Source organism: Phaenicophaeus curvirostris, chromosome 10, assembly GCF_032191515.1.
Source record: "Phaenicophaeus curvirostris isolate KB17595 chromosome 10, BPBGC_Pcur_1.0, whole genome shotgun sequence".
Taxonomy (NCBI): domain Eukaryota; kingdom Metazoa; phylum Chordata; class Aves; order Cuculiformes; family Cuculidae; genus Phaenicophaeus; species Phaenicophaeus curvirostris.
Window position 1 is genome coordinate 8118597 of NC_091401.1, and position 25826 is coordinate 8144422.

At 38.4% G+C, this 25826-nt stretch overlaps 1 long non-coding RNA gene across 1 annotated transcript; it reads left to right on the forward strand.

Moving 5' to 3' along the window:
* Positions 1 to 379: 379 nt before the first annotated feature.
* LOC138724918 (uncharacterized) lies at positions 380 to 15860 on the forward strand. The gene is made up of 3 exons (XR_011338129.1): positions 380 to 510; positions 8470 to 8542; positions 15723 to 15860. It is a non-coding gene; the product is annotated as an uncharacterized lncRNA (long non-coding RNA).
* The last annotated feature ends 9966 nt before the right edge of the window (positions 15861 to 25826 follow it).

Below are 25826 nucleotides of genomic sequence, written 5' to 3' on the forward strand. Positions count from 1 at the left end.
AAGGTGGGAAAGGGAATTAGCCCACCCAAGCCCTGTCCTTCCCTTCTGAGCTTTGCAGTGTGACAGTGATTCCATGGTGACAAATCATTTACTACAGAAGATTCCTCACCTGCTCTCACCTTACCCCAGGGTACAAGCAGGGTATAAAAGGCTATGCCAAGGAGTACAGTCTCAGTACGACTATGGACAAAACTTGTAAGTAGGCATTTATAAAATTAATAATTTGTGTATAACATTGCATAGAGTGGAGAATTCTGTGTGTGCGTAAAAACGTGTTTTAGATTACCTGAATGGTCCAGGAGTGAACTAGCCTATTGAATACAGGTCATGCAGGGGATCATGCAGCTTGCAGGAACAAGAAGAGGTCTCAACAAGTTATGGAGAAAGAAAAATGGAAATGTAATGGTGGAATATGAGCAAGCAGTTTGGCTGCAGTGCAGCATGAGGATGCTACTTGGAAAACAAAGGTAGGATTAACTCCACTTCCCCAGTCCCGTGGCTGGAAAATGGGTGAGTCTGTATGTCAAGTGATCATCCCAGAGGTGTCTTGTTTTGATTTCTCTCCCTGCCTCTTAAATACAAGAAATTTTAGGGTGAATATAACAGCTTTAAAGTGTTTCATTTGCTCAGTACTGAATAATCTTCCAAATATAAGGCTTTGAGCTTTGTTATTCACTTGCGTCATTGTTTCCTCAAAGCATCTCCTGATTTCAGAGACTCGCTAACTCCAGAACAGTACAAGGTAGGCTGAGATCTGAACGAGTTTCACACTGTCCTAAGTGCAAATGGTTCCTGTTGAACTTAACAACGAAAACCTTGAGGCTGGGATTCTGATCCTAAACTGTGTTTTGTTCCACATGAAAAAAAGGCTCACTGAAGCTTCATTTGTGGCAAGCCATTTGTTTATTGAAAATAGAGTTATTCTGTTGGTTTTTGAGAGGACAACACTGCGCCAGCTTTGGAGAGCAGCATGCTCTTCCAAGCTCTTCAGGGAACTGGGGTGTTTCTTGTATGAATGTAAATAACCTGACTACAGATGACAGATTCCAGTTCTTATTTTTCTAAAGTTCACATTTTCTTGTCTCTGAGGGGTCACCTGAAGTACTTAGGAAATACGATTGCTTCAGTGGAGAGGGAGACTTCCATAAATATGAGGAAAGAAAAGACATTTATTGTATTTTTCTAAGAAATAGTTCTCTCTAGTGCGTAAGTTAAAGCTTTGTAAATTTTGGGAAAGCATAATTTCAATAGTAAAATGTCCTAATTATTTGGCATTGTCAAGGTGTATTTTATGAAGGTGTATGTTGTTCCAGTTCTTAACTCTGTTTGGTTTAAATCCAGGAGACACACAGTCTGTGTCTTTTTGAATTTCGGTGTTACTCTTTCCTTTTCATAGCCAACTTTTTTTCCCTTTCTGAAAGGTGTAGCTTGGAAACGAGGTTCTTTTAATGAAGCTTTTGAGTCTCACAAAATATGATTAATCTGATTAGTGGTTCAGACTCTTTTTATGCTTACATTAACTAACACAAAGAGCCCCCCTACAGGTTAAAGTTTAAATGTGGATTACCAGATAAAGCTAGTCCTGACGAGGTTTCTATGGTGCAAGGAAAAATTGAATTTGCCTTTCACCTCATTTCAGCCTTTGTCATCCTGGTTTTTGCCCTTCTCCCTCATTCACTGTGAGGATATTAATTTTGCAGTAAAATCTTTAAGCAATTATGCAGATAGCTTGGAAAAAGCAACACACAAACACAATAAGAAAAGCTTAACTGAAAAATGGACCCCAGATATTCATTAAAACCAGATGGCAACATTCCTAGCAGCATAACTTTGGATGTTTGGACTAAATTTGGATTAATGTGTCACAACCAGATGACAAGAATGAACCACTGTCATATGATTGCATGTGTGTATTGTACTTTATATTTACAAAGTAGTGAAGTATAGTAACCAGTCCATTAATGCCTTTTTTGATAAACAGCTAAGGAAGGCTATCCTTTCACACACAAACACATCCATCTTTAGATAGCATTCCTCTGTGGGAGGCTTGCCTTCAATTTAACAGATAATGAACTTCTTCAGATGAATCAGAAAATTGATAGTGAAATGAAGTTTAGTATTTTGCAGTGCAGCATCTACCCGTACAAGGATCTTTATAGTTTCAAAATATAGTTTATTAAAATTGCTCATTTTTTAAAATTTTTTCATCAGTCTAGTAACTCTAGCTAATTTTTATCCCTAATCACTTTATTTTGCAGATTATTTTTATTATTCCTCTTTCAGAAATAGCTATAGGAAATTGGAGAGAAATAGCACCTGCAAAGAGTACTTAATTAAAAGCATGATTGTGTACAGGGGCTTTCTATATATTTCTCTTTGAACAATGAAGATGGAAAGGTATTTTTTATTTTTTTTTTATTTGGCATGCTCCATATGATCCAATAAAGCACAACTAACATAGCTCACCAGCCAGGGTAGACTACAGTCTCCCCTCAGTGAACACACATAATTCCCATTACTGCTAATGGGAGATGCATGTCCCTACACAGAGGCAAGAGGGTTCTTATATGTACATGTCATACATATGAAATTATCTGGCAGGGAAAGAGGTGTCTAGACCTGACAAATTGCCAGGAGGCATTTTGTTTTTCTGTTAATTGTAGTAATTATTTATCATGCATTAAAATAGTGCCCTTAATTTGCATGGCACTGTGCGCAACACAAATAAGCTGTATTCACTGCTGAAAGGAACGTACAATGAAAAGATGACAGAAAAGTACAATGTGAGGCACTGGTGCACCCCCTTCTCTGAGCTAAGGATTTTAAGTGGAAGTCACGATCCACTTCCCAGAGATAAGGATTAGAAAAGAAGTGCGAGAGACCTGTCCTGGACAGGGGGCAGTGTGAGCACAGCTGAAGAGCCCAACTCTGCCAGAAGTGAGGTGAAGGGCTCGAGAAGAGCCTAGGGAATTGAAATTAGAGGCTGGGAGGGGTTGTGGGGGGTGTCTGCCTACCCTCTCAGGAGGGATGGCATGGGCTTGAATGTGTCACTGGTGAGAATTAGCGGGGGCATCAGAACAGGCGATGTGCCTGCAGTGCAGGGAGAAGGTGAGCTCAGAAGCAGCTGAAAGGCAGGCCTGGAAGAGAGAAGGCAAAAGTATACAAGTTGAAAGATGAAACAGTTTAGGTTAAATCAGAAAGCAAGGCAAGTGCTATATATAGAGGGCAGTTTAGCCAGGAGCTGGAGGAAAAAGTCTCTTCTGTGACAAAGAGACAGGGACTAACGGTTCACCATCAAGTCTTTTATTAATCCTTGCTTTTGTAGCCTTGGCCTCTCCCTATTGTTAGTTGTATCTAGACTCAAGAGAGTCTAATTTTTGTTTTGTTTGTACATACATCTTATATAAGCACACATCTCTGCATGTATTTTACATCAGTGTCGGGCTGTGCCCTGTAGGTAGTGAGTTGCTGGCCAGTTCCTGTAAGTGTTGTGGAAATTGGTAGCAAGGGAAGATGAGCTACTGTTCCCACTTTGGGAAAGGCTTCTTGGATATCAGGAGTCCTTGTAGGACAGAGAATGTCCCACCTGGTGCAGAACTTTCCATTGGATCTGTGCACCTCCTGAGGTCCCAAGTAATCTATGAGCACAAAATCAGGGTAGAAAGGCGTCTTCCATTCTGCCTCTCATGGAAGTACTTCTATTGTAATTGAAATTTAATCTGAGTTCATGAAATGTTTATGAACCTGGAACAATTGTACAAAGTTTCAGTCAGTTGCACTGCAGTTTAATTTGCATATTTATTTCTGGGAAGGAATATGGGCCTTCAAATACTGCAAAAAAAGACTTTTTCCAGTTTTTTTAATTTTAAGTTGGTCTAAGGTAGGTTACTGGAAATTCTTGGCTAAACCTCAGGATTAAGAGTAGCTGTTTGGACTCCATTTTCTCAGAAGAAGTAGCTACAAGCTTTCAGCCCTTGTGTTATCTTTGAAGCAGATGAAAAATAACTGATGGCAATAACCAGTGGCAGGCCTCCCAAATTGTCAGCTAAGGGCTTCGTTATGTATTCTTTCTCCCAGAAGGATTACCCAGGAGAGTTCAAGGGAAGAGTGCAACTGCCTAAGTGCTGCTCTAGAGATGCTTGGAATGTGTTTAATTCAGCAGAAGCTGAAGGCAGTTAGAAAGCTACACATATATTTCCATAAGGAAAAAAATAGCAGACAGAGATACTATCTGAGGACCTTAGATTACATGGCTTCTTAACCTACTCCAGTGATGTAGGTAGTATGGAAAAATCTCTTGACCTTTTCAGGCTTCTCCACCATGATGGTTATACATATCTGTGTAAAATGATAGGTAGTTTACAGCTTTCCTTCCCTGGGGTGAAGCTGATTTACAACATACTTCATGTGTAATTTGGCTATAGAGAGGCAGTTTTACACCCAACTTTTGCTTTTTGGCTATGATGAGGACTGTTATGTGGAATGTGCATGTTCTTAATTTGTTTCTTCTTGGAGACTCAGGGCTTGCTGAGACTGATGGTAGACTGAGGTAATCCACTGACCTAATATCTAGACATAGACAGGTTAGATAATCTAAATGAATTCGTGTTTATTTTCTGGAGTCAATGGAGTTATTGTGGTTGAGCCAGTCCTAACTTCCACTCAGTAGAAAGATTGGGCAGCTGCTTCCCTTTCTCCTCCTCCTCCTTCTTCTCTTTCCTTGAGGGCACTAATACTTCAACTTAATCGTGCATTGAGAGGTCCTGAAGTAGCAGGACTTGGCAGAGATCTTAATATTTTCTGGAAGGTTTTCTGGAAGGTGGACAGGCACACATCCTTACTTCTCTGTGTCATCTGTCTGGCAGAGCTCCAAATCTATACATCTAACTTACCCTCTTTCCATACTATCATTACAAAATGGAATTAATGTACTTAGCAAAGCACCAAGACTTCTTTGCATGGATCTGGTGCAGTAATTCAGGAATCTTTCACAGTTCAGTACTGGTCCCGGCTGAGGTCTGGGTGCAGATGAGGAAATGCTGTGGCTTCATGGCCTCCAGGATGGGATTTACCCTTTCCTGGAGGATCTCAGAGCCTGGTGATTTTTGACTGTGGAAGGGAGGCATCAACAGCCTTACATCAACAAACCATCATATTCAGTGCAAGTAAAATGGGCTCTGCACCCTCACCTGCTGAGCCTGACTGTATTGGAGGAGAAACTACAAGCACTGGGCTATCTCTGCTGATTGTTCTGACCTCTTGCAGCATGGTGCTTGACCAAAAGCCTACTTATATGGTTCTGACAACTGCTTATGCCAGCAATATCAATGCTGTCATGCTCTGGGGACTACATCTACATCATAGCTCCTTGCAGCCACCTGCAATCAATATCTATTATCCTCTTACATTGTAGGGCACAGTGCTGGTCCTGAGCTGATATCTCATGTTTTGAACCATTTGGTGGGTCATGTCCCACATCTCAGGATGGTAGGAAAGGGTTTTGTATTGCATCAGCTGAGTATGGGACAACTTGATTTTTAGAAGGCTTGTAATAGGATCACAATCCACCAAGGACCAGGAAGGACCAGGACTCAAAGTGGGGTGAATTACTTCTCTTTTGTACACACGTGCCTTCCACCCATCAAAAAATTTGAGTGTCTATCCAGAGAATGGACGTGGTGGATGCCTTGTGGACTATCCTTAAGAATCCCTGATGGCAACTGTATGTACAGTGTCTGTTATTACTGTGCTTAATCATTAATTATTTATTTTTTAAAAATTAATGACTGGGATCTGCTTATGAACAGGTATGGCCTGTTTTGAATGCAGGGATAGGATGAGGGATAATGGTTTTAAGCTGAAAGAAGGGAGATTTATGTTAAATATTAGGAAGAAATCTTTTCCTGTGAGGGTGGTAAGGCACTGGCACAGGTTGCCCAGAGAAGTCGTGGATGTCCCCTCCCTGGAGATGTTTGAGGCCAGGTTGGATGAGGCTTTGAACAATCTGATCCAGTGGAAGGTGTTCCTGCCTTTAGGGGTTTGGAACTGGATGATCTGTAAGGTTCTTTCTAACCGAAACCATTCTATGATTCTGTGATTCTTATTGTGAAAATTTTTCCTATTGTTCCCACCCCCCCCAGGAGTAACTTGTATCCATTACTGCACAGGTTTTCCATGTGACTCCTTGTAAAAAGGGAGTCTCCATCTTCTTTGTAGGCACCCTTTAAATACTGAAACATGGTTATAAAGTATCCTCTAAGCCTTCTTAAGGTTCAATAAACTCCATTCTATCAGCCTTTCCTCATATGACAGGCTTCCCAGTCCTTTGATCATCTGTGTAGCCCTTCCCTGACCTTCTCCAGCTTGTCCACATCTTTTTTTGCCTAGCAGGGACCAAAACTGAACACAGTATTCCAGGTGTGTCCTGACAATCGCTGAGTACAGTGTGATAATTATTTCTTTATCTCTGGTCGTGATGCTTTTGTTGATGCAATCCAGCATCCCGTTGTCTTTCTTTGCCTCAGTAGCACACTGTTCACTCATATTGTGTTGCCCATCGGGACTCACAGGCCTCTTTCCACAGAGCTGCTCCCCAGCCAGATAGATCCCAGCCTGTGCTGCGCTCCCAGGTACAAGACCTTACACTTGTCTTTGTTGTTCTTCATAAGGTTCTTGTTAGCTCACTCTTCCAGTCTATCCAGGTCTTCCTGCAGGGTGACTCTCACTTCTTAGGTGTCCACTTCCCTGCTCGGTTTGGTATCATTGGCAAACTTCATCAGGGTACGCTTGATCCCATCATCCAGATCACTTATGAAGCTATTAAACAGCACTGGGCCCAACATCGATCCCACCTGTGACATGTTGCCAGCTTGAAAAAGGAGCTGTTTCCCACCACCCTCTGGGTACAGCCTGTCAGCTGATTTCCCACCCACTGCACCGACCACTTGTCTGAACTGTAATGCATCAGTATATATACACCCCCACATTATTTTACATGTATAATGACAAAAAATTGTGTCTATATGGGGAGAGTGTGTGACTCTGTGTCTCCCTGTTCTCCAGAGGAGAAAACTATCTGTAGATTCATTCACCCTCTCCTGGTTGTTGACTTAATTGAAGAGTCAATCTGGCCTTTACAAAAATAATTCACGATGTCGTTGTTTTTAGAGGGGATTATTTAGATTACTTTGGAAATAAACTGTTTAAACCTATTTGAATCTGACATAGTTAGTCAGAATAATTGATTTTGATACTATTTTAGATGTTTTCAGTTACAATTTAGTGCAACGGACACATGTTTTGTATTTCTGAGTGCATATATTTACAGTTAAAGAGGTGAGGAGCAGAATATGAACTTTCTTTTTGGTATTAGAAGTGAAAAACATTAACTCAGCTGTGGGAAAGTTTGTCCAAAGAAGCTTTATTTCCAACAAGTTAACAGTGCATCTTTCCTTCCCCTCCCCCAAACTGTTGATTTTTTTTTTTCCCCCCTGTCTTTTCCTTTTTTTTTTCCTCCTCTTTTGGTCAGTTTGATATATATTCACATTGCTTGGCTGATGTTTCTTATTAAATTACAGACACATGTTGAGTTGAATCAACAAAGCTCACAAGTTGGAGTCCAGTTTTCTTGCATAAGAGAAATCTCTTTAGATTCTTTAGGACAAAAAGCATCATGTATTTGAGTTCTCCAAAAGCATTTAATAAAGCATGAAAAGATATGACATCAATCCCACTAAAACACAGGGGCAAATGAATGATGTTACTGTAAATCTTTACATCAATCATGCCCAGGACTTTCGAAACAATATAGTTTTGTTTGCATTTCAGAAGTGACAAACAACTCTTCTGACTGGCTTAACATAGTCACTTTCCATTAGTCAAGACCAGAAGCAAGTCAGAATTAAAATGTGGCCCTTGGTTGCCAGGCAGCCGAGTTGTCTTGACATGGTGGTTAGTTTCCTTTTCATCGAGTGACAACAGTGAAATGAAAGAAGTTTTGAAAAACTTGATAATGGTTTTCAAAGGAGGAGGATAATTGGTGGGGCTAGCTTGTGCGGCTCTGTGTGGAAACTTTCGTCTGCAGTAAGAGAAGACTGTCACTAAAAATTTAAACTCTTGTACACAAACTTGACCTGGAATCTTCTCCAGGTTTTCACTGGTTCATTTGTAGAACACTTCTCTCAGTCCAAGGGGTGCTGGGATGAAAGCGTTAGGACAGATGGGTAAAGCCCCAAAGGAAGAAAAGAATCAATAGTTGTGATTTAATCCATCAGTGAAAGGGAGGAATTAAGTAAAATCTTTAAAATGGGGAATTTGTAAAAGATCTTTTGATAGTACCTATAGCTGAAAATAATTTATTATCTGATCGCTGTTGAAAGTTAATGGCATTTAGACTTAGAAAAGCGTATTTCTGACACATTTTGCCAGATACTAAGCAATTTTCCTGCTGTTATTTTTTATATTCTCTAGACAATAGATAATTTAATTCAAACAAATTTTCCCAAGATGACAAAAGCCTAAAGCGTAACAGGATGATTGCAAGGTAAGCTTTTGCTCCTGATGTTAATAATGCAAAAACTAATGGGACATTAATATTAATAATCATATAAGTTGATATGAAATAATATTTTTGTTAAACTGTTATAAAAGTCAAATGTATGCATAGCTGTCCATATCATTCATTTATTAAAAGAAAGAGGGGAGGGGGGGAAGAGAAGCTCAGCAAAATGTACCCATAATGAAAGAAGGGACCAATTAGGGTTGGATTAACATTCATGGTTATTTACAGTTGTTTTTGTACTTGTTCTTGTGCTCTGACTTCCTAAAATTTCACAACCCAAAGATTTAGAAAAATGGGGTTGTTTAGACGCGAGGTGCAATGAAGTGGCTGCAGCCATTGTGCAGACACCACCTCTCTCATTATACCCTCTCAATCAACACTCGGCACACAGGAAACCGCAATAAAGCCCATCTGCCACGGTTAATCTGCAGGCAAACCCACACCCATGTCTGTGCCCGTTACTCTCCAGCCTTATTATTCTCAGATCCAAAGCTTCATAAGGGATCAGCCAAAGTCCATTAAAGTAAATAATAGCTAGAAATGACAGGCTTAGCAAGGATTGGGAGGAAGTTGAAGACCAATCTGAGCTGTGAGCTCTGATTAATAGAGAAAAGCATTAGGAGAAAAGGGGAGAAAAATGACCTCAGCCTGCTCCAAAGAATTCCTGAACCTTGGTTGTTAGGGCAAGTGCTACCATCTGAGACGTTAGTGATCCTTGAATTTCCTTCACTTTGATGCAGCTCAAATGGGAAAATTTTGAAGGTTCAGCAAGGCCCCAGACCTCAGCTGGAAAGCCGTCTGGAGTCAACCCTGTCAAAATTCTCTTGTGGAAAAGAAAGCCTTTATTAGCTAGATTGCAACAAAAAAACCCACAGCCTCTAATAAGAAGAGAATGCATGCTATAGATTGCATATACATTAATTATTAGAGGGGTTTTAATTGTTCTCATCTGTATCCAAATGTGTGCAAAAGATCTTTTAAATTACTGGCCAGAGTGTGCTTAAAATAAAAAGGCATAAAACAAAAACAAACAAACAAAAAGAAAAAAAAACAAACATAAAAAAAGAAGAAATGAACACCTTCTCATACTGTTTTTCTTTGTTCAAATTCATTTTTAATAGAAGGTTCCGTTTATTGACAGTTGATAGAATACTCTGAGAGGACTGGTGGATAACATTGATGGTTGTGATGATATTGCATGTAATGTTTGCTCTCTATTATCTCAGCTTTGTGTAGTACATGAACAGATTATAAAGAAACCAACACCAAGTCAACCCTGCACAGGGATTTCTTTTACTAGTGCTCAAGAAAATTACTGCTCTAACACCAGGAACTTGGGCAGTTTGAAAATATTTTGTGCTGTTTCTTTGCATAAATTACTTACTTCACCTGCAAGCATACAGTTGGAATATGTTTTATTTTGATTACCAGGGAGCATGGACAGTCATTTACTGTTTATCCTAGTATTTACTTTTAATGCTTTTTAAAAATCCTTTATGCAATCAAGATAGTGGATTTACCACTGCACCTTTGCAACTTCAGCTGAATAAAACCTTGTAAGTAATTATAGATCTAGCTAAGGAATCAGCATTGAACTGTTCAATCTCAGACAGCAACCCAAGTAAAACTATTCAGAATCATCTGGCACAGCTGTACAGGTTGGGGTTTTTTTTGTCCCTGATGATTTTTGGGTGGAAGATATTAGTGATTTGAATGAGGGTTTCTTGTCAGGGCAGCTCATGTGATGACACATTCCTTTTAAAAGTTTATGTTACAGTATGCAGTTTTCATAAACAAGATGGAGAGGATGGTGGTTAAAATGATGACACTGCCATGATACTGCTGATAACTTAGCTGATGCTCTGTTCATGTGCACATGATGCAATTTTCATATTTTAATCTTAAGTAGAACCAGAAATGACAATTATGAAGAGACAAAATAGATACCACCAACAGCTGTAATTGCTATCTACACTGCTCAAGGATGGGCAAAAGACACAGTAAATCAATATTAAGGTCTCTATATATGCAGGTATCACAACGAGGACATCATATAACATCATTATGAGAAAATCCTAATAAAATTTGGACAGTTATTCGAAAGAATACAGGATGAACATGGAGTATGTCTGTGCAGATAACTAGTTCTCTGTAGTTTCAGCTGACATCTTAAGAGAAAAGAAATGCTTGCCTGTACAAAAGCATCGGTATCTTTCCATACGAAAAAAACACCATGTATCTTAGGAAAAAGAATTATCATCTCTTTTTTTGTGTTTGTTTTGTGTTGGTTTTTTTTAAATGTATTAGTAATTGTGACGATATTTTTGCTAGTGGCAATTTTAACATTTTTCTCTTGGTTGTGTAGGAACTATAAGATTGTGAAGGATGAAGTGGCATTGGCATTCTTTTAAAATAAGTAAGCTACAATGCCTGAAATGTAGGTGATGTTTTATTTGGAACATTGGGCCTAACTGCTCAAACTGTGTGCCTTCGCAAACAATTCCATATTAAAAATTTAAAATATTTCCATGTTCTAGAAAATGTACATGTGTTTCATTGGAGTGGAAGCAATTAATATTATTATGCAGATTGTGCATAAGGTTTTGTAGTAATTAAAATACAATCTGTGCAAGATCTGTGTGCCACTAATTATTCAAGACACTAAGGTAACTAGAAAAAACAATAAGCAAACTGATTATGGACAGACAAGACAAACAAAATGTTCTGCTTATCGACATCTGATGGAAAGGAACAAATAACCTATTTTGCTTTTTATAAATTATTTTTAAAACACCTCTATGATATTGCAAGACGATACATAGAAATCCTACATATAAAGTCTGACTTCACCTATAACCTTTTAATACGTCCTTATACAAGTATTAAAACAGTTAGCCCAGCATTTCTTGGCACGCATGTGATGTTGTCCAAGGTATTTCTCCTTTTCATCGTAGTCTAAGCTACCAAATGTGGTTTTCTGTACTCCTCTTTCCACAGCTTTAAAAGTGAGGATCATGTAGCACATCACGCATACGTCAGTTCATTTCCTGTACTTTTATTTGCTGAAAGCAAGGCATTTTTACATATACTTCTTTTCTTGTTTCCAAGTACAAGGCTGGCAAATGCTAATTAAATGTACAGTATTTTCCTCTAAGAATTTGACCTCACACTGGACATGCATTTGGTTTTCCATATGGTCCTAGTCCAATGAATAAGGAGGAGCCAGAACTGTTTAGCAATAATATTTCCTATTTGTTTGATGAAGGTATAAATAATACTACAAATTTCAATGGGTTTGGGGATTCATTAGTTTACACAGGAATGTAAATAATAATCTCTCAGCAACCTTAGATCAAATAATCCATCAGTCAAGAGAGTCCATTGCTGGAATCAAACAACTTTCTGTCTGTGAGAATTGCAAAAACCAAAAAACAGGTTGTGGCATTGAATCCATATTGCTCTGTTTATTTTATGGGAACTCCAGTTTACAGTTTCCTCTTACGTTATTGGCTAGCCTTCCTTGGATATTTTCTTGCTGGTTATATGCTTAAATCTATCTCCAGCCCACAGATATTCCTATAAATTTTGTTTATTTTACTCCAAGCTCCTGATTTCTTACTATTATAGAAAGGATATTTTTAATGAAAGATTTAGTATAGGCCTTCTGCTTATAAACATGTATTTATGTGCAGAGACAGACATTCACCCAGTTTCAAAACAGAGAGAGAATGACAGCTGATACTCTTCCATCATTTTGTATGCAGTTCACCAAAAAACAACGTGGTGGGGTTTTTTCCCCTGTAAAATACCAGGAGATTGTATTTTCTATAGCACAATTCACAGAATGTTGCAAAATCCCGTATCTGTTACACATAACTGGACAGTTTTAATGAACAACTGTCTGGGGCTGTTTCAGTATGGTGCAAATGCAAAAACTGTAATTCTGGCTAAAGTTTACTCTTTTAATTAATTTCTGCAGGAAAAATAAGCAGCCTATGCTGGTAAGATGATAATGCTGTATATTTTCAATTGAAACTTCTCCCTCCCCCTCCTCAGTGAATAGATACTGAAAATCTATCAATCCTAACAAAAAGCTTATGACTGTAAAAAATTCTGGCCCATCTTTTGGTATAATTTGTGGAAGTTAGGGCAAATTCACTAGCCATAAGGCATCTCTGGCCTTTAGGTTCCCTAGCATTTTTGACACCCATCCCCTTGGAGAGCCAATTCTCACTTTGCTCTATTTATTGTTGCAAAAAGCCTCATTTCTCGTTCTATTACAGCGCAAGTGGTAAGCGCAAAGCCCTTCTTTTCCTTTTTTCTTAATTCTGTTCTTCGTTATCCCCACTAGCAAAGAGCTTGCACGTGGCATTGTTGCTAGAACTGTCAGAAACTTTTGCATCTGCTCCCTTCCTGAAATAGAAGGAAAACATAAATATTTGGTCCTAAGATAATTTATTTATATGGGAACAGGAATTCAGTTTAGAAAATCCATGTCAAGGACTCCCGTGAGTGTTTTAGACACCCCAGGATTACCTCCAAGAGAGCAGGGACTTCATTTCTACTGTAAACATGCTTGCAGTTCACCACAAACATGTCAATAATGGTAACAAATAGCCCCACTATGTCTCATACATCGAGTGCCAGGGGATGTGTGCAAAAGCTATTTTTAGAGATGAAGCAGAAGGACTCATTTTACTTCATGAGTAACACAAAGATTAAAAAGAGGACAATTTTTTTTTTAAAATTGTACACAAGGTTTAAGGGAGAGGTGTATCAAAAATCTGTGGGAGTACAGGGGAAGAAATAGGAGAAATGAAGTGCTGTTTATCCTGCCATTATCTTAACAGTCTGTGTTTCTTTGGACAGTAATCACTGGACCCAGATGCTAAGGGTAAGTGATATTTTCCCACAAGCAGTTTCTGGCTTGTTGGCAGCTTTTGTAGGCAGTTGTGTTGGCAGCCTCGGAGCTGCCTCTGGCTCTGTTTTGTGGCTTTGCTCTTGATGGGCTGCCCTGTGCTGCTGGATGCCATTTCCCTGTCAGCCCATGGGCTTTCAGGCGCTTTACACTACACAAATTCCCTGTGAAATGGGTAAATGGGCTCATCTAAGGCAGAAAGGGAATATGTTTCCTGGCTGTCGTAGACATTAGGTGAATTACTACTTCAGGTACTTGGGAAAACTTCATCCATTTTGCAATTTTTGGCCTCCCTAAGCTGTGATATTGGTCACAAACACACAGCTAGGTACAAGCCCAGGTGTTAGCCCTAGCTTGTTCCCACCCCCACCTCCCCTTTTTTTCGACTGTATTTTTATCACTGCTACTGTATTATGTGGTCTTTCACAAACTCTTTAATTGTACCCTACTTATGATGTATTAAAAGCACCACACTATGAGAAAGTAAATCCAATATCTCAAGTAGGACTATAAGAGTAAAAAGACACAAATTCTGTACTTCAGACAGAAACGGCATGTTTTTTCCCTCAGTTTACCTGTAACTCAGTCTAAATATTTTTTGAAAGTATGCAAAATAAGCTGTTCATAAGTCATTCTGCATATTCTGTCTTGAACATGTGGATACAAATATCCTAAAATGTTTTTAAACATTGGTCCATATCTCTTAGATATGTCTTTTGCCATGTAGCCAATGTACAATATTTGTTTTACATCTTTCTCTTCTTGAAGAAAATCAGAAGAATTGTATTTATAGAGTTTTATAAGTAAAACCCTTGGGCTTTTTAATAAATCAGGAAATAATATTATACATGTTTTTGTACTGTTTCACTTTTTTGTCCAGTGTGTTCTACTTCAGTTGCAGCTGAATTGAAAAAAATAATACTTTTCTTGAGTAGTGATTAACTTCTCCTTCGTGGCTTTCTATCTTCCAGTTTATTAATTCTGGATTTTTCGTTAGAATCAGTAAATTGCATATTTGTCAAATGATTACAATGAAAATGTAGAAAATTAATCGTAGTTTCATCTGCAAAAACAGATCTTTACTGGTTTGTTGTTTTTTTTCCATAGTGCTCTATGTGCTTTCTAGTGTGATAGTTACCAGAAAGCTGTGAGATCACTTGTTACCTTCGACAGGAATTGTGTATCATTTTGAGATTACTTTTGTCCATAGAATTATTTCATGGAAATTCATATACTGAAAATGTTTATTAATTGGCTGTTCATGTGCTGTTTGCTTTGGTTTTTAAATAGAAATAATGAATTCACTGTAAATAACAAAAACCCTTTCAACCAATTTGTGTGAACTCTTTTACACTTTGATGTCACCAAAACTGTGTAATTCTATCTCTGTCAGGAAATTACTACATGCCAGAGATTCCTATAGGAAATGTTGATAGTCTGTATTCCTAAAAATGTATGATTCTTAAAATTTATTTTTGACATCAAAGACCACTGTGGATTTCTTGGCCATTGTGAACTGATTGATAGTATTTTTATTCACCGTTCTGTAAGAATCTAAAGGAAGAAAAGTCTCCTCTTGCAAAAAGGTGTTCTTGTTTATAATTTGCAACGTAATTTTTTTTTTCTGTTTTAAGTCAAACACTGACAAATAAGCAGTAAAGGTTGTTCTAAATCTAGGTATAAGTAGAATATGTTTTTCCTCCAATACATTTTTATCAGTTTCCTTTTAGGACATTGTGGCTTGTTGCAAAATCTAATTCTAATGACCAGTCCTTACTGGGTTCCTGCTATTTGAAGACATATGCCCGCTGCCTAGGGTTCGCTGAACTGAACCTTTAGATTATGTTCTATTTAGATCATAGTTTTTAAAAATGTGATATGAAATAGTGTGAGTCCAGTGGAAATAGTAATTTTTGTTTCCAGCTTTTCTTCATAGATGAGGTTGTACTAACACAGAACAAGCAAACAAACCCCACCAAACCAAAACAAGAAAACAGAATAAACCACTAAAAGCAGGAGAGCCACAGTGTATAGTGTTAGCCATGCAGTGTAGGCACAGTCGTTGGACGTACCCCTAACCTATTTCTGAAACACTGCTTCCAAAACTGAATTCCCTTTTTCTAATGAAATATCTGAAGGATAATATTAGTGTGTCATATTGTCTGTCCACATGGCTGCCAGTTCCTGTGCTTTCCTTACAACACTGATGTAATTAAACAGGATTGTTCATTTTCCTCCCTGCAGTGCTTCAGTCCTGAAAAGTTTCTTCAAAGAAACTCTCAGACTGGAACTGGTGCAGCTTTGCAGAGTGGAGCTCTCACTGTACTTCAAAGCAGAGAAAATCTTGCAGCTGTCTGGAGCCTGCTTGCCCCAGGAGGTGTCACTGTTGGGACTAGCAGGGTGAGCTCCAGATCTGCTGTTTATTTTTTAAAGGCTACACTGACCATGAGGTAGGAATTGACCTGTATTACACCTCCTTCCCTGCCCCCAATCCTTCTGGGGAAAGGTAATCACAGGTAAAATTAGCTGGTAGCGTATACAGAGGTATGGGAAAATAAATTTTCAGAAGACCTAGTGCTGGGTATGTTAAGAAGTAAAAGCTAATCCAGGCTTGTTAAAATAGGTCTTTTTTTTCAAATTGCCTCAGTGCTTGTAAATTATACTGAGAGATAAATTGTCATGGTATAACTCTTTTTTTCATTTTAATACTCTTTGAGGTGAAGCACAGGTGAATTTTTGTGATGTGAGATTTATTGTGTCAATGTCAAGACTTTTCCAAATAATACTCAAGATAGCTGATATTTGCTATGTCCTTTTCTATTGGGGGGGTGTGGGGGGAAGGGAAGTATATTTATAGATCACCCAAGGATAAAAGTTTTGTAACTATAATTATAATGTAAACAATCTGTGTGACTTCTGGTGTATTCACTAGAGACTGCAGACTCTAAAACCAAAGAAACAAACAAAGTATTAATTTTAAGATTAGGAATTAACGTGATGCGTATTCTACACAGAAAAAAAAAAAAATCTCAATAAGTTAGGCTACTACAGCCCAAGGTAAGTTGTTTCAATGGTAATTGTATTTGCCATCAACTTTTTGCACTTTATTTCTACTCTTCTTTCAGCCTTCACTTTGGGGATTTTTTTCATCAGATCTGTCAGGTTGCCCATTTTCCATGAGTTTTGGTGTTAAGAAGTTCCCTGTCTACACAGCAGTAAGTTAAGATCTAGTGAGTCACATTTTCTGCCTTGTAGATATTTCTTATTCCCATGGTTTGTGGTTGATAACTAGAAAAACAGGTAATAAACAAAGTAAATTTAGTTTTAAGTATCTTCAATGCACACTTCATATTTTTGTTTAAAGAATACAGCAGAAACTCTTTTTTTTCCAGCCAGAACTGCTGATATTAGCACAGAGCACACTGACCGTTGCCTTACATTGTTAAATTTTACCTAAATGGGAAATTCTGAAGTTATTTGTGTTGTCACTATGAAAAGCCCAGAGAAGCAGGGTTCCTCTGTCATTCAATAACTTTTTTCTTGTGCTCCTGATTTAATTTCTCTGAGCTTTGATGTATGTTTTACTTTAGTTGTGAGAAATATATATAGAAAATGCCACATGCATGCAAGAATTTCAAATTTAAATGGATTTAAGCCCCGTCTTTAAGGGGAGCCCTGTGCACAAAGAAAAATGATTACCCGTTAATTTTTAAGCCTAAAATTTTAAAATGTCTCAAAATGTCAGAGAGGCAAATACATCAGAGCCAAGATAAATCTTTCTAGTATTCTTATTTTTTTTTAATAAAAAAGCAAAGTTTTACTATATATGATAGCTTCAAAAAGCACAATTATCCTATGTTTTGTGCCATTTATTTATCAGTAATCCATTCTGTGTGCAACTTTAAGATAAAAGCTTGTAGTTACTCCGCTGCTTGCTTTTCCAAGTCACTTAAAACCAGAATAATTGCAGATGGGGAGGCTGGCCGGTAGAGGCCTCTCTAGATTTGCCTTATGATTAAGGACTCTTACTGCCTGGAATCAGCCACAGCCAGCAAAAAGTACTTGAAAAGATTCTGTTGCATGGAGGGGGAAAGATCACTTTTTAATGCCCTTTTAAGTTGCAAGATGTTGATTAATGTTGCCCTTTACATTAATGATGTTTCAAGTAAAAGAAAACAAATTTAAGATGGATAAATTCTATTGAGGATGCATTAATTAAACAGAGACTTTACCATATGCTGTGGCTGGAGTGCTTGCTGGCCTTTCTGTTGTTGTTACCTGTGTAAAATCCACCCCATCCTCTACATGAATGCCCAAGCTGAATAGCCATTTGAATGAAGGCTTTAGTTTGATTCGCCATACAAGGGGTACTGTGTCACTGTGTTTTCTTTCTAGGAGTCACTAAGTGATTTCTATATCTGTTGTCATGGTGATATAGCAAAGCAGGGGAAAATGGGGGCAACTCCGGGCTTTCTCTACACCCTCTGCACTAAGAACTAAGATGTTGTTAGCAGGCCTATAAAACATTGGGCTTTATCTGGGCCTTCTTTTTGTTCTCTGATTGTCAATAAAACTCATTTTAAGGGTAACAAGGACATCTAAATGTCATCTGTCACAGTGTTAGAGAGATTAAGTTTGTTTAGGAACTTGTGCTGGACAAAAGGCCGCTATTTGTTCGGCAGATACAAAGCGGTGTTGGCCATCAGCAGTCTTGATTTAGAAGGAGGCTGCAAGGAGCATCCAGGAAAGATCAGCTCAGTTGCAGGTGATAGTAAGAGGCTTCTTCACACAACAGCATTTAAACCAACACCCAAACAAATATGGTTTTGAGTTAGGAGTGGTTTTATCAGGGTTTTGTTCTCTTTTTTTTTTTTTTTTATTATTTGTTACTATCTGCATTGTAGACCATGTGTTACTGGAGTAGCTGCATAGATCTGAGGTAAGAAAACACCCATTGACAGTGGATGGCCTGTTTAAAAACATGACACACGCACCTGATAGTCCTTAAATGAATAAAAAAAGAAGAGGGAAAGGAGGTTTTTCATGGAAAATCCAGCAATAATAGGTGCTGCATTAACTCAGCATTTGCTCAATAATGAGGCTAAATGCAAAGTACAGATTAATGAAGACATTGGTGTTATTAAAATCAAATCCTGTGGTTCATATGCTTTTCTTAATAATGAACATTGTGGCTATTGGAGAGGAAGAACAGGATTTTTTCTATTAATTTGGCACACGTCCCAGATTTCATTCAACCAGAACCTATCCTGTGCAAAATGCAACCCATGGCCTTTATGTTCCACAGCCTTTCCATTTTATATTTGTGCTAATCCAGAAAAAAAAGGCTTTTCTTTTTTCAAATTAAAGAAAAGGAAAGGGTGATCTTTGAGCCTAGATATTAATTGAATAACACAGACCAGCCATGTTGATTTTAGCACAAAGATTGGTTGAAAAATATCCCTAGATTGGAGATGTGGTGGCGTTTATTACACTACAACTACGTTTAATTCTGAGATTTGTGTTTGGATAGTAATGTGATGTATAATACTGAATGAAATCTTCTGTGGTTTGCTGTGGGTTTAGTGAGATCTACAGTCAAATATTCTGGACGTATATCTAGACAGGTAAAAATATTTTAATCTCATTTGGTAGGATTGCTGTAGTTCCAGCATCAAACGAGCAGGATTTGAGATGCAGCTGAACAATGGAGTTGGCAAAGCTGAGAGCTCATTTTGTAATAACACTGGATGTGAAATGTTTGACACGTGGAAGGAGGCTGCATAACTAACTTGGTGGTGGATTGCGTGCATCACAGCAGTAGCAGCTCCTTTGTGATGTATTTCCCGTTATGTTGACCCAGCCATTTTCCCTGGGGGTCTGCAGAGTGAATGGTGGAGGCATGCAGTGTGACATGGGAGAAGAGAGATGGCCCATGGGAAGGGAGTCCTTGTCCTCTTGGGTAGACCAGAAGTGAAAAGCATGACTGAATGCTACTTCTTAGTGAATTAGACCTTTCTCTCTAGCAAGCTACCCCATATAAACCCATAAGCTTGGCTCTGCTTGTGGATGACTATAACTAACTGAAGAAGTAAGAGCTCCCAGAGCACATTCTGTTAGCTTCTGTTTCCCTATATCACGAGGCTTCATTTGTAATGAAATTAAATGCAAACACCATGGTAAATCCCCTAGAAGGAAAACTTGTCAAGTACTGGAAGGTATATCATCTCATCTCTTCTCTGTGTATGCAACAGTGAAAATCAAACACGTGCAACTGGACGTTTAGTAAAACTCATTAAAATATTTTTCAACCTTTGGACCGCATTTAGAAAAATTCTTTGACTAATAGCTAGTAGAGGTTTTTGCTATAAAGCACAGAAACCGACCTTAATATTTACCAGAGGCCTGGCACCCATCTTTGCTGCAGAGGGCGGCCAAAGGGTCAGCATTGCACTCTTGTCTCTTTCTGTATCACCACTATGTCTGGGGAATGCAAAATTGTGACAGGGAGCCTCTCTAGCACCTACACCTTCCTCCCGTGAAAGAGTCTTTCCCATCCAAGCAATTTACATGGTTTTCTGACCTCACTGTGACCAGGCTGTTGCAAATTACTTATTACCGGGAGGCCAGAACCCAAGATTTAATGTTCGGTATTGGAATCAGTTGGCAGGAAAGAGCCCATACTTCAAGGATGTTGTGAAGAAAAAAAAAAAAGAGTTTTTTTTTCCTTTGCAGACATGCTTATGATGTACCACTTTCCTCTTTTCTGTTGTTTTAGGTATGTAGTCTGCTATTTATTCAGCACCTCTCCGCTGGCTACACTAAGCTACAAGACCAGTCTTGGTCCAGAAGCCGGGAGATGTGCCTCTCTCCTTGCTCTAACTCCACTTGCTTTGGAGGAGGAGTTATCTGAGTTTCCTTCTCTGTAAAGCAGGAATTCTAGCATATAGGAAAAGTTCAGGGGACCTTGTTGGACCTTTGTGCAAAGGACAGTTTGATGATGTGAAAGGCCTGTTTACTTTGGAGCAAGCTAAGACAGAAGAATGAGTGAGTGAACTTTAAGACTGAGGTGTTTCATCCCTGTCCAGTTATTTTTATGTGTAAATTTAATTTTTACATTTTCTTTCTCTACCTCTGCAGTGACAATTCTGTGGAAACTGTCACCTTGGCATTACCGGGACAGCTAAGAGCTACTCAGTGTGAGGAAGGGCTGCAGAATTAGGCTTCAGTTAGGAAATGTTTCAGGGCCACCAAAAAGCCTGACCCCATCTCTGGATTCAAAGAAATTACTGCTAAGTATTATTAGACTGTTCAAACTGGGACACTTGTAATAGTGCCAGGAGCAGAAAGTGCTCTGACTTCAATAGGCGTTTTGCATCAGGAAGGTCTCCAGGAGCAAGCTAGTAGCCTTTGAGCTTACCACGTGCTGTTGGGAAGAAATGGGCAGAGGTGTCTGTGAGTCTTCAGGTGCACAGAACTGCTTCATCAAGGTCTGGATGTAAATACCCTTCCTTGCACTGAGAAGCACCTTGTATTGTGTAATTTTTTTTTATTTGATGTGAAGTAAAGCCCAGAAGAGTCAATCCTGTCAGTTGGTGGGTGTCTTCAGCATTTTGCCCCCATTTGGCAATCATAGACCTTCAGGGTTAAATAGAGAAATTACCTGTTTTTACATGGGGAACTTGACAATTGTGGGAACACTTTGTATGTTCTTAGAACAACTACACAGAAACAAAAGGGGCAATAATGAATTAGCTGTCTACACTGGAAGGAGAAAAGTGCTACCATCTTCTATTGGAGTACCAGGGAGCCAGAAAATATTTTATTTTTATTATTATTATGACTAATGATTGTATGGAAGATGTGACTGTTCAAGTTCCCTTTGTAATGAGTTTAATGTTACATTCACAGAGCCAGCTCAGTTAAAGAAGTTAGTGCTATTTAAAGTTAATTCTTGCAAATAATAAGAAAAATTAGTTTTATTGTATTTTTATAACTCTTCAGTTACTGTGAATTGCTAAGATTTGTAAAGATCTTTGAAGATGAAAAGCCCTGTGTAATATTATTATACTGGCTTGGAGGAAGTAAAAGGAAAAAACCCAGTTCATCCTGCTGTAATCCTTTTAGAAATTTTAACAAATCCAATGGCTTTCAAGTAGTGGAAATATTTCAGAAAGTGCCACCGCCACTACAGCTGTTGCTCCAGGCTATATTATCATATACTGTAGTGTGCATGGAAGCAAAGCTTAACTAAGGTCATTCTAATGAATTTTGAACAGTTACATGGACCTAATCTGACTTTCTGCCCTGTATGAAAGACAACCTCTTCATGCGGCAGCAGCCAGTAGAAGCCCCTGAGTCGTCTTATCAACCTCATCTGCATTTTTCATCATCCGAAAAAGCTTCAAGTAATGCTTAGTCTATGAACTTGGTGCGTGTGCACTTTTTCCTTCTTCAGTACAAAGGCTGAACAACGGGGTGTTTTTCTAACCTGAGAGGAACTGAAAATGCATTCCATTCTACTATCCCCACTTCTGGCTTCAGTTTCGTTGTCTCATTTTTATAACCAGACTGGAGTTCTTGGGTTCTTGGGTACAAAAGGATAGCATTTTGCCAAATTCCTTTGATACCAATTCTCTCCTCCATTCACAAGAAAGCTGCAAGCCTTCAGTAGCATTCCAGGAAGCTGTTTCCCTGTTCCTGATAGAAAAGTCAGGTTGAAGTTCTGATCTCATGAATTCCTGTCAGCAGTGTGTGGCTGGCAAGCTGGTCTATCTGGGCCTTGAGCCCGTTGCACTCTTAATGTAGAAACCCCACCACATGGAGCTCCTTCGAGCCCTGCACCCTCCCACCTAGAGGTGCCACGTGTCTGAAACCAGAAAAGTCCTCAAGATTTAACATTCTTTACAAAACGTTAATTCTCATTCTCTCTCTTCAGTGTGGATGTTCTTTACTTTGTAGAACATTTAATTGCAGTAAATTCTTTCTGAAAGAAATCAAGTATTGGCAACCTCCAAAGTAGTTGGAAATGAGAACTTTCTTTCTGCAAAAACTAAAATAGAAAAATGAAAAAAACTTCTCAAGAATTCCCAGTTCCTGTTTCTCAAGAATCCCCAGTTCTCAATTTTTTATAACAATCATAGATGTTGTTATAGATACTGCTTACATTTTTACTACACTGCACTATACAACAGAAAACTGAAAATATTGTTTTCAGCTCTCTACCATGGTTTAATTATGTAACAAATATAGTAAGTTTCTTGTCATCCTTGTTGCATCTGCCATCTTTTCATTTCAGTAAATCCCTAGTTCTTAGGTGAAGCTTCTAACCTTTCCCAGCTATTCAATTTCCATACTTGGATCACAGCCTTCTTATGTGTCCTTTCTAATGTAAATAACTCTATGCTTTAAAGTTCTCCTCAGGTGATGGTTGAGGGTTCTTTTTAGGTACTTGGTTGTTCTTAATTATCTTTTTTTTATCAGCTCCCTATTTATCTGTCCATTATCTGTTTTGCTCATAAGTAATCAGATATAGTAATGTATTTTTGAAATTACTTTATCATTGGTAAAATCATTTAATGGTATTTCTATTTTTTGCAGTCAAATTTGCTGCTTTTTCACGGCAATTCAATACTACTGTTATTGATGTTTGTGTTATCTGCCTTTCCGAATGGACGTTAAGGCTCACTAGAATGAAAAAAAATAAAAATAAAAACAAAAAACCCCACGCACTGAAAAAATGGATATATTTGGGCATTAAAATACATTTACTATCATGCCACCACTTCACCCATCTAACTTACATCTCTCCAAGGGTGAACCATAACCATCCTTTGCTGTTGAAAGTATTCATCAGCTCCTGGTTTTGTTTTAAAATCCTAAGCTATTCTCAGTTCTTTTTTTCCAGATCTGCAAACCTTTTGACAAACCTGTGCCGAGGTTTGTGTAATGAAACCAGGTGCATTCTGCATTGCTTTTGATTCTACAGCAAGAGTTGCACATAGATGTAATTTTACTCAAGTCTCAGCACCCTTTTGCTTAAATTGCTCTGCTTTTGTGTGCTAGCTTTTTGCAGTTTGCTTGTCTGCATGTTCTTCAGAGTATACTTGTTGTTGCCAGGCTGCTTAGATGCTTAATAAATTCTTATCGAACCATAACTGTGTCTTCCACAGTCTTATAGGAAAACGGAGAAAGACTGAAAGCAGAGTGTTTGAAGGCACCTGTATGTGAGATTAAAACTGGTTTGCTTAGCTTTAGATATCCAGCTCTACTAGGAGGCTGATCTTGCTAGGTTTCCTATATCCTCCATGCAAAGAGAGACTAGTATTTTAAGTGCACAGAAGTGGTAAACAGTGCCAAATGCACCAACACCTTGTGTCTGTGGCATCCCTGGTCTTCCAGCTTCCACAGAGGGAGGTGTGATGCAGATTATTAACAGCCTGTCTCCTCTGGGGAGAAGAAAGACTACGCAGAGTCTGCTGCTCTGTCCTTTCAGTCACTACAAATTATTGAAAAAGTCTTTGAGCTGTTTGTGGAGTTCATTGTGATTGGTAGAGCAGGTTCTCGGTATCTGACTGTGATTCAATACAACCAGTTAGTAAAAGTAACCCTTGTTCTACCCCCAATTTTAGAGTAGCTCCAAATGAATGGAAGAAAAGAGTTTTTGGTATTGTCCACAATCTGGTACATTGGATCTTTGAGGATCTGTTATGCAGCAGATGTTTCGGTGCTGATATCTACCACTCAGCCTGCTGAGTGACCTGCTCTTTGGTAAAGAGAGGATTTCTGAGCTTGGTAGTTACTATGCCTTTTTTGCCTTTTTGGTGCTCACGTCTACAGATAATGTTTAACGATGCCAGTTTGCAAAGAGAATCATCCAAATACTTGTGAGTAAATCTCAGCGTTAGAGGTATGGCCAATCTTAAATTCCAGGCCTTGGTTCATTTCATTGAGTATTAACTTCAGTGGTCTTTATCACATCTGTACTGCTAATATTGCATGATGTTTTGGCTTCTTTGTTTGTATTGGCGTGAAATAGAGTTGCAAGATCAAGGCAGACATTCATCTCAGGAAAGAACTGTTATTTCCAAATATTAAGCATGAGGAGCTTTATGTGTGGATACTTTGATTATTTTAGTTCTTGGAGCCCTTGCCTACTTTCTGTTTGTATCCAAGTTGCTCAAAATGGCAATTTTTTCCTTCTCACCTTCCAACTGCTACCTTAGCCACCCTGATTAACTCCTAAATATTCCATGGCTTTTTTTCGTGTAATCCCTTTTCCTGAAATAATGAATCAAAAGGGCCTGATCCTAGACTTCCCCTCTCCAGTGGCAGCTCAGAGGCTTGCTTGGATTAAATACAATGTCAGTCCACTGTCTAGAATGTCTGCTATTAAGTCCTCAGAGCTGTCCAAAGAATTACATGGCAGCACATACCCCCGACTTCTAAACAGGAACAAATGTTCAGCAAGAAAGATTTGAGAAAGCTAAATTATCTCGTTAAATTAACTGGAACATTTTAATTTTTACTAGAGTTGAGTGAGCTTGAGTAAATATGACGAATTGGAAGCTCACTTCATTTAGCAGACATCAAACACACACAGAACGTTGCCCAATTTAATTTAGCCCTGCCAAGCTGGGAAAATGCTTGTATAATGTCAGGGAACAAGAAAAGGGCTAAAATTTACTCTCGGCTGAGTATGTGTGCATAAATTCTCTTTACATAAACTGGTGTTGTGTATGGACATATATATATATCATAAAGCTTCCCTCAGGGAAAATCCTCCGAACACCTGCAATCACAGAGAATTTGTGATGCTATAAGTTATTCCCAATGAAGTCAATAGTAGCTTTCTCTATTGTTCTAAATGAAATACTTAAACTCCTGTCTTACATTCCAAGGTTTATCTCCTTTTCCTCTATTGTCTCTTATCAAACACATACCAGCACAGTTGCTTGTTCAGTCATGCTCAGTAGAGTAGCTGTTATTTTTTTTGGCTTTATACCTTGAGCTTAATGGGCACATTTTGTGAAGAGTGAGCCAACCAGGTAAATAGCTGCTACTATGGAGCTTAAGAGCTACAGCTCTCAAATTAGGAGGTGCTTTTTGTCAAATAGGCCTCTGTAGCTCTAATATTAGTAACAAAACAAGGGCTTTTCAGACAAGAAAAAAATCTTTAGTCTGACTCTGTATCACACTTAACTCTCTTGCCTTGTCAAATATGTCAATGTTCATATTATACAGCAGCATTCATCTGTGGGTGCAAAAATGCTTTTCAAATATTACCTCTTGAATAGTTTTAATTTATACTTAACAACCAGGTTTGTGAGATGCTACTCAAAAAGAATCAGA